We start from the raw sequence: 10218 nt of genomic DNA on the forward strand, positions 1-10218 counted from the left end.
TGAAACTCATAAGCTAGTGGAGATCACTATAGTAGCAGTGCCTACTACAGTAATTTCCAGCTTCTATAGCAGTAGTTTTTAATCTTTTTTGAGTCACGGACCCCTTTAAGAATATGATGAAAGCTATGGACCCCCATGATGATACAAATTTAAATCGTAAGCATAGGCCAACAAGGAGCCAAGAGACATTTAGCCGTCTGCACTATAAGCAGTGGCAGTTTATTTTCTTTCATTTCTTTCAATTGAAAACCATTGATTTGGACAAGGGGGAAGGCTGTATAGTGATGTAAATTATATTTTTTATCTGATCCTCACAGACCACTGAAACCAATCCATGGACCTCTTCGGGGTTCCTGAACCCCAGGTTAAGAACCCCTGTTCTAGAGGGATACCATAGGTATGCTATACACATAGTTGCATTGGTTGTAGCTAGACCAGTTTTTCTCAACCTTTTTTTTAGTCAAGGCACCCTTTAAAAATTATGGACAGTCTTGAGGCACCCCATTCTAAAATGTAAAAGGTATTTTAATAGTTTTAGATCATGCAGCAACATCCACAAGTCCAAGTAGGCACCCGTTATAGGTGATTTATTCTTCCAAAGCCAATACACTTTTGCAAACTGGTTCTGACTAGTATTCCAGTGTTTCTGTTCTCCCTCAGTTTTTCTCCATCACTCAGCTAATGTGACCCCAATGCTGATGGAGAGGGAAAGGGGTGGGTCAAACGAGAATGCTATGTAGTCGACTGACATCCTCTATATGAACTTATGATGCCATTGGTGGTTAGGACGCCAGAAGCTAAAAGGTTGTAATGGTGCACAATGAAAACCTGTGACTTCGTGTAACTAAAAAGGCAGGTTTCACCCACCCACCAGCTTGTATACAATTTTTTGGGTAAATTTTAGGCATTTTGCCAAGGCACCCCTGAAGAAACCTCAAGGCACCATGGTTAAGAAAGGCTGAGCTAGATCAATGTAACCGTGTAAAAATATCCATACCTGGAATGTATCTTTAAGTTACTACAGCAAGTGCACTGGAATGGAATACTCAGTACTGAGCAATCATGGAAGACTGGAATTCATTATAATGTTTGCTATGATTCTTGCAATTTGTTAAGAAGGTTTTTTTCTTTAACTTAACAAACCTGGAGTTTCACTTTGATTTACATCTTATCCACCAAACGTCTTTTCCTTTCAATGTTCTTTATTTATTAAAATCACATACTCCGATATTTGTTTGTTTTTAACTGATTTTCCCATTTGTTCAGTGGCAAACTACGACAAAGTGCCATTATGAAGTCAATATCTGCAGGCGCTGTAGAAATCACAAACCTTTCTCGTTTGTTTACGTTTGTAATTCAGTTTAATTCTGTACGATGCGTTTTCTTGTCTGTAGATGAGTTAATGCACCTAATGTCTCATTTGCATTTTGTATTTGTTTCTTAAGGCATTTTTAATTGAGAAGTGTGGTAATTGCTGTAACCATTTTCCTGTCGTTGTAACATTGAAATGTAAATTGTAACATTTTGGTACCTTAGTGAGGGAAGGCGTTCTTATGTCGCAGAGATCATGGCTGCATTTTGCACAGAATAATAGAAGCACATAATGGCCTGGGCAAACATGAAAGTCAAAGGCTATATAGACAATAAACATTTGTGATGATATTACAGCCGAACTCTAGGCAAACACATTCATCCAATTATGTATTTGTTAAAAAAAACCCATTAAAGTATATCTAAACCCAAAAACACAAATGCAATTTCTTTTTTGTTCATTGAGGGTCACAGGAAGTCTTTAACCTTTGGGGTATACAACTGCCTACAGGAGGATTGGGGTGTCCTTCAATGTACTCCAAGGAGAAGATTTTACAGTGAGTTGAAAAATCTTCCATTCTTTCTTGTTTGTTGAGGATCACAGGACATCTCTAATCCTCTAGCAGATGACAGAGTTTTTAAAGACTTTCTGTGTCCCTCATTGGACTCCAAGAAAGGGTTTTTATGGCAAATAAAGAAATCTTATTTTCTGTCTCATTCTTTGAGGGATACAGAAAGTCTCTAATCCTCCTGCAGATGGCAGTATTTAAAGACTTCCTGTATCCCTCAATGGACCAAGAAAAGGATGTTATGGTAAGTACAAAAACCCTACATTGTTTCATGACAATGAAGGACATGGGGTGTCTCCAGTGCTCCTGCAGATAGCAGTATTTACAGTGGGGAAAATAATTATTTCATCCCCTGCAGATTTTGTAAGTTTGCCCACATACAAAGAAAATTAGGGGTCTATAATTTTTTACTTTTCCAATTCTTTAGTTAAGGCATACAGTAATACAGAAACCTCAACATTAGTGTACATACAGTGGATCACCTCCACAAACAAGACCACATGCACAGACATCACAATGTTTGAAAACCAGGCAGTGGACTTCAGGGTCTAGGAAGTCTCTGCATCCCGCACAGTATTTTGACGTTTAACACCGTTTTATTCAAAGTGGGGTGAATAATTTTTATCATAGGTGTATTTTAAATGATAGAGAGTATCAACCAAAAATCCAGAAAAAAAAAAAAAACACATGATACAAATGTTATAAATTGAGTTGCAGTTCAGTGAGTAAAATAAGAATTTGATCCTCAAGCTGCCATGATCACTTAGTGCCCCTGTTCCTCATTCCAGCACCCGGGTGTTGGCTGTTGCTTTTTCCCTGTCTGTGTTCACCTGGAAGATGATTGATCTGATCAGTCACCTGATATAAACACTCTATCCCTTGCTTGTGATAGAGACAGACTTACCTGCATTGTTCTGATCAAGCCTCCCGTTTTTCTGCCCTGCTTGCTGTTAGATTTCCTTGTGTATGACCCGGATCGGATATTGGACTATTCCTGGAACTCAGCCTGCCTTATTTCTAGGACCATCTTAGAACCACGCTATCTGTCTGCTAAACTGCAAGTACCCGTTTGCTTTGCTCAGTTCGCATCTGCCTTGGCGTCGTGGCCAGACACAATAGCATTGTGTATTAGTCCTGGGGGCAACCAAGTAACGGTAGACCTGCTTCTCTTAAGGGAAAGGGGGCTTCTATAGGTGAAGCACACAGTAGCTAGCTATAGTGTCTGACCACCTGCATTGAAGTAGACGTGACATTCGTGACACAAGCAAAACATAACTTAGTACTTGGATGAGAAACTCTTGTTGGCAAGCACAGAGGTAAGATGCTTCTTGTAGTTGGTTACCAGGTTTGCACACATCTCAGGAGAGATTTTGGTTCACTCTTCTTTCCATAGCTTCTCTAAATCCTTAAGGTTTCTTGGCTGTCGCTTGTCAACTCGAAGTTTAAGCTCCCTCCATACATTTTCTATAGGATTAAGGTCTGGAGACTGGATAGGCCACTCCATGACCTTAGTGTGCTTCTTCTTGAGCCACTCCTTTGTTGCCTTGGCGGTATGTTTTGGGTTATTGTTATGCTGGAAGACCTATCCATGACCTGTCTTCAGTGTTCTGGCTGAGGGAAGAAGGTTTTCATCCAAGATTTTCAATAATCGGCCCCATCCATTGGCCCCTTAATGGGGCAAAGTCGGCCTGTACCTTTAGCAGACAAACCGCCCCAAAACATAATGTTTCCACCTCCATGCTTGACCGTAGGGATGGTATTCTTAGGGTTATAGCCAGTATTTTTCTTCCTCCAAACACAGTGAGTCGAGTTAATGTCAAAGAGCATTATTTTGTTCTCATCTGGCCACAGCACTTTCTCCCAAACCTTCTCTGAATCATTTAGATGTTAATTGGCAAACTTCAGATGGGCCTGTACATGTGCCTTCTTAAGGAGGGGGACCTTGCAGGCGCTGCAGGGTTTCAATCCATGGCGGCGTATTGTGTCACCAATGGTTCGTTTGGTGACTGTGATCCCAACTACCTTGAGATCATTCACAAGGTCCTCCCATATAGTTCTGGGCTGATCCCTCACTTTTCTCGTGATCATACTGTAGCCAGTCTGTGGAAGCCAGAATTATTTTTTGTTGCTACGGGATTAAATGCCTATTTTACTCACTGAACTGCAACTCATTTTATAACATTTGTATCGTGTTTTTTTCTGTATGTTTGGTTGATATTTTGTCTCTATCATTTAAGATACACCTATGATAACAATTATAGACCCTTAATTTCTTTGTAAGTGGGCAAACTTTCAAAATCTGCAGAGGATCACATAATTATTTCTGCCATTGTAAAGATGTCCTGTGTCCCTCAATGAACTCCTAAAAAAAAAGTTTCATGGCGAATACAGAAATCTTTTTTCCTTTTTCCTTCATTGAGGGACACTGGAAATCCTCCTGCAGTTGGTAGTATTTAAAGACTTCCTGTGCTCCTCAGTGGGCTCCAAGAAAAATATTTTATGGTGAGTACAAAGATCCTCCTTACTTTCACGACAGTGAAGGACATGTGATATCTCCAATCCTCCTGCAGGTGGCAATATCTAATAACGTTCTGTGTATCTCAGTGGACACCAAGGAAAGGATTGTATGGTGAGTACAAAAATCCTATTTTATTTCGGCTTGCCAGTACTTAGATGCGGTGGCTGCATTGGTTTTCTTTTTTCAACCCTTTTTCCTTTATTTTCACCTGGTGATCCTGCCAGTAGCGTACTTCCAGTCCTAGAATGACAATGCTTATCCAGCCTTCTGTTTCAAGTCAACAGAAACAAATTAAGACTACAGATGCCGGATATTCTCCTACATAGAGGGACATTCAGTCGTCCTCAGAGAACAATGATAACAGTCAGAACAGGACATTTTTGTTAAGATCAACATGTGTTTAATGTACTGAGCAGATATAACAAAATGCTTTCAAATATATATTTAACAGACCAAAAAGGGCCAAAAAAGGAAGTTCATTGTTAGGATTTAGTTGTAGTAAATTACAAAAAAAACCCAACAAAATCTTCCGCCTGAAAATGAATGTCATAATGTGCTAAACTGCATCGCATTATGAAAGACTTACCTAAACGAAGCCCTCCAGCGGCATGGCGTCACCGCTGACAGGGCTTCCATCTTCACCCAGTCTTCCTTCTGGGTTCGTGGGCAGCCACCGTTTTAGTGGCCAAGCCGCGATGATGTCACTCCCGCGCATGCATGCAGGAGTCATGCCCACGGCACAGCTCTTTTTCTATGGACAGCGCGCCATCCATTGAGAGAGCAGTGTGCATGAGCCGGTGACATCACCGGCAATGCTAAAGTAAATATCTCCTAAATGGTGCATGTAGTTCATTGACTTTCCTACTGCTGCAGGAGCCTGAGATTGCACCCACAATCTGCTGGTTGTGGGTGCAATGCTCTGCAGGCTCCTTAGAAAAAAAAATAATAAATGCACATTTTTTTACCTACAAAAAAATGGTCATTTAATATTATTATTTTTTTTTCAAAAGGTAAACTTAGCCTTTAAGAATCCCTATACATAATACAGTCTTTTTCTTAGCCTTGGATAGAGTGGGTAGCGGTTACAACACCTGTCTGGGTTTTGTTTTTGCTTTTTTAAAAATTTTTTTAATTTCCTTTCACTTTCTGTTTTGGAGGCACAACAGGGAGTAATAGGACATTTCTGAAAAGTGAAGAGACATCCCTTATTAGACAGATATAATGGAACAGTGACAGCACAGTGGCTTAGAGCAGGGGTAGGCAACCTCGGCACTCCAGCTGTGGTGAAACTACAAGTCCCATGAGACATTGCAAGACCCTGACAATCACCGGCATGACTCCTAGAGGCAGAGGCATAATGGGATTTGTAGTTTCACCACAGCTGGAGTGCCGAGGGTGCATACCCCTGGCTTAGAGGGTTCAGCATGCCAAGACATTTTGGACAATTTAATGCTCCCAATTTTGTGGGAATAGTTTGCGGATGACCCCTTCCTGTTCCAACATGACTGCGCACCAGTGCACAAACAAAGTCCATAAAGGCATGGATGAGCGAGTTTGGGGTGGAGGAACTTGACTGGCCTGCATAGAGTCCTAACCTCAACCTGATAGAACACCTTTGGGATGAATTAGTGTGGAGACTGCGATCCAGGCCTTCTCGTCCTTCTCGCCTGACCTCACAAATGCGCTTCTGGAAGAATGGTCAAACATTCCCATAGACACACTCCTAAACCTTGTGGACAGTCTTCCCAGAAGAGTTGAAGTTGTTATAGCTGCAAAGGATGGGCCAACTTAATTTTGACTGGGAAGCCATTAAAGTTCATTTGCGTGTAAAGGCAGGCGTTTGCATGTCCAATCATGCGAGTTAGGCAGCCAAAAGACGGTGCAAATTTATTTCAACCACGGGCTGCAGTAAAGAAATTTGCATGATTCCTCCATCAACACAGACAGTGCTGACAGAGGAATCCCTACTGTCAAGCAATTGTCTTCTCCCGACAGGGGGACGGGGGAAGCTGTCCCTGCCAGGAGAAGGCAGTTATTATCGCTAGCGGCTATAGCAGCCACTTGCAAAAATCGGAAGCAAACCCAGTAGGCTGGTTGTACCCAAGTTGATCGATCAATCAACTTGGTACATTCAGCCTGTCTATTAATGGTTCAAATCAGCAGGAACCAGCTGAGATTCGAACCATGTATGGCCGGCCTTAGTTCACATTTCTAGCTCACATTGATATACATGCATGCTCTACAAGTGGTTGTGCTTCTGTGTACTTTTTTCCATGTATTATTTGTGTGAATTGTGTTAAAAAAGCAATTACAGTAATTTATTGGGCCGAAAGGTGTATTGTTTGGGTACCTAGGCTAACTTTGTTGGACTTACAAACAATTTGGACTTACAAACGTGCTCTCGGAACAGAACTCGTTCGTATGTAGGGGACTTACTGTATATTATAACATAAGATCTTTCTAAATATATTAATCCAATGAAAACATTGTATGTTATACATAATCTATTAATTGGAAATGTTGTTGAGATGACCCAATATAGACAATATAATGGTCAATTCCTAAAGAAGAACTTCAGCTTGATTTTTTTTTTTTTTAGCTGCCTTTTAAAAATCAGGTACAGTGCCTGGGGTCCATTGCAGTCTTCCCAAAGCCAATTCTTCTTACCACTGTGGGTCTTCAGCACTGCCATCTTGAATACGGGAGGCAGCTGTGGCTTTCTGGAGAATCACAGCCAGCTTCCCACCGCACATGCGCAAGCTCGCACAGTCATTTTTGAATGGTCTTGCAGGCTCCTGGAACATGTCCCAGGAAGCTGCAGGAGGGGAGGGACGGGGCAAGGGACAAGTAATGTTAAGAAGTAATAAAAGTTGGTACTCGGTCCCCCCCTCCTTCCCCAAAAAACCTGTAACCTAGTTATGGGCTGGGAGCGGGATCGAACCAACGGGACTTCACTTTTTGAGTGAAGTTCCGCTTTAAGCTTAACCTACAAATCTAAGTACAAAGCACCAATTTAAAGCACAGAGCTCTGAGCTTTAAAATGTTTAAATTCTCAGATGTCACCATGCAGGTAGTTGTAATGAAGTATTGGTTGAAAAACTTCTCTCCAAAGACCAGATTTTTAGTGTTCAGAAACCACATATTGTAAACTCTGAGATGGTAAATTGCCTCATATGTAGTTAGGCTCCTGAATAGTTTCCAATAGCGAGTATCAAAATACTTCTGACTGATTGTTCCAAACAGCAAAGAATATTTATTGCTTGTGTGGATATTCATTTCAAATGACGGAAAATAGCATACATCATACACATATCAGTGTATTTGTCATATAGAAATATCCAAACTTACACAAAAAACACCACTTATGAGCACAATGCTCCGTGTTTTCACCTCCGTGGGTAAATGCTGCAAATAGTATTATACAGAATATACAATACCTATCTAGAGCAATAGACTTGTTGTGCTTGGTGACATTTGAGAATTGAGTGCCTGTATTCACCCCCCTTGGTATTTTTTTTTTTTTTTTTTAGTTGTGAAGCAAACAACAAATAGGACAAAATAACAGAAAAAGTCAATGTGAATAACTATTCACCCCCTAAAGTCAATACTTTGTAGAGCCACCTTTTGTGGCTATCACAGCTCCAAGTCGCTTTGGATAAGTCTCTATGAGCTTGCCACATCTTACCACTGGGATTTTTGCCCATTCCTCCTTGCTAAACTGCCCCAGCTCCTTCAAGTTGGATGGTTTGCGCTTGTGAACAGCAATCTTTAAGTCTGACCACAGCTTTTTTATTGGACTGAGGTCTGGGCTTTGACTAGGCCATTCCAACACATTTACATGTTTCCCCTTAAACCACTCAAGTGTTGCTTTAGCAGTGTGTTTGGGGTCATTGTCCTGCTGGAAGGTGAACCTCCGTCCTAGCCTCAAATCACACACAGAGTGGTACAGGTTTTGCTCAAGAATATCCCTGTATTTAGCACCATATTTAGCACCTTTCCCTCAACCCTGACCAGTTTCCCAGTCCCGACTGCTGAAAAACATCCCCACAGCATGATGCTGCCACCACCATGTTTCACTGTGGGGATGGTGTTCTTTGGGTGATGTGATGTGTTTGGTTTGCGCCAGACATAACGTTTTCTTTGATTGCCAAAAAGTTCCATTTTAGTCTCATCAAACCAGAGCACCTTCCTCCATACATTTTGGGAGTCTCCCACATGCCTTTTCACAAACTCAAAATGGGCCATTTTGTTTTTTGCTGAAAGTAATGGCTTTCTTCTGGCCACTCTGCCATAAAGCCCAACTCTATGGAGCGTGCGGCTTATTGTCCTCCTATGTACAGATACTCCAGTCTCTGATGTGGAACTCTGCAGCTCCTCCAGGGTTACCTTAGGTCTCTATGCTCTTCTCTGATTAATGCCCTCTTGCCCGGTCCGTGAGTTTTGGTGTGCGGCCATCTTTTGGCAGGTTTGCTGTTGTGCCACGTTCTTTCCATTTGGTTATGATAGATTTGATGGTGCTCCTAGGGATCATCAAAGTTTTGGATATCTTTTATAACCTAACCCTGACTTGTACTTCTCAACAGCATTGTGCCTTACTTGTTTGGAGAGTTCCTTGGTCTTCATGGCAGTGTTTGGTTAGTGGTGCCTCTTGCTTAGGTGTTGCAGCCCTGGGGCCTTTCAAAAAAGTGTGTGTGTATGTAATGACAGATCATGTGACACTTAGATTGCACACAGGTGGACATCATGTCACTAATTATGTGACTTTTGAAGGTAATTGGTTGCACCAGAGCTTTTTATGGGCTTCATAACAAAGGGGGTGAATACATACGCACATGCCAATTATCATTTTTCTATTTTTGAAAAATAGTTTTATGTATATATTTTTCTAATTTAACTTCACCAACTTAGACTATTGTGTTCTGATCCATCACATATAATTCAGATTAAAAAAACATTGAACTAAAGGCTGTAATGTAACAAAATAGGTAAAAAGCCAAGGGGGTGAATACTTTTGCAAGGCAGTGTAGTTCCTCTATGGTTTCCTGGGTCACTGGGGAAGCATCCAATCTAATGCTGCTGCCCCATGTGACTCTGGCAGCCATCTTGGGTCAGGCAGAGCCTATTTAAGGCCCTGGATCCCGGGTTTGGCGTACATTTGCGAGTTGGTAGAGTAGGGACAGGTACCCCGTCTGTTAGGGACAGCACTAGTGGTAGGGAAAGGTTCATGATGAGGAGTGAAAGGGTAGGGTTTGCAACCTCTTTGGATACCTGCCTGTTGGGCACAGGACGGCCAGGCTGCATTCTTCCCCTCCCTGCAGACTCTTACAGTCGGCTACAGTCTGCTTTCCACACGTTGTTGGAACTGTGAGTGTTCCCAGTTGGGCTGCCTTCCCACCTGGTTATTTATGAACTGCCTCTGCATTATTTCAATACAAGCTCTTTCGCTGCACTGGAACTGAGTGTGTTATTCTGCTGCCCCGGTCCACACCACAATTTCTGCATGTGCATTTACACACATTTTTGGTGCATTTAGCTGCATTTTTACATGTTTTGCTGCGTTTCAGATGTGTTCCATACAGAAAAAATGCAGCCTGTTTCTACTTTTGTTGACTGCACCTGAACAGACTGCACTGGTGTGAACTAGGGCCAATGGAATACACGGAAAACTCTGTGCATACACTTATGATGCATAATAAAAACGCACTGGACTGCATCTGATGTGAACCAGCCCTAAAGCACTGAGCACGGTGCTCTAAAGTGCTGCTTTATTGTCAGATATTTTGATAGTCTAGAGCAGGGGTCTTCAAATTTTTCAGTATG

Source organism: Aquarana catesbeiana, linkage group LG07 (genome assembly GCF_042186555.1).
Source record: "Aquarana catesbeiana isolate 2022-GZ linkage group LG07, ASM4218655v1, whole genome shotgun sequence".
Classification (NCBI taxonomy): Eukaryota; Metazoa; Chordata; class Amphibia; order Anura; family Ranidae; genus Aquarana; species Aquarana catesbeiana.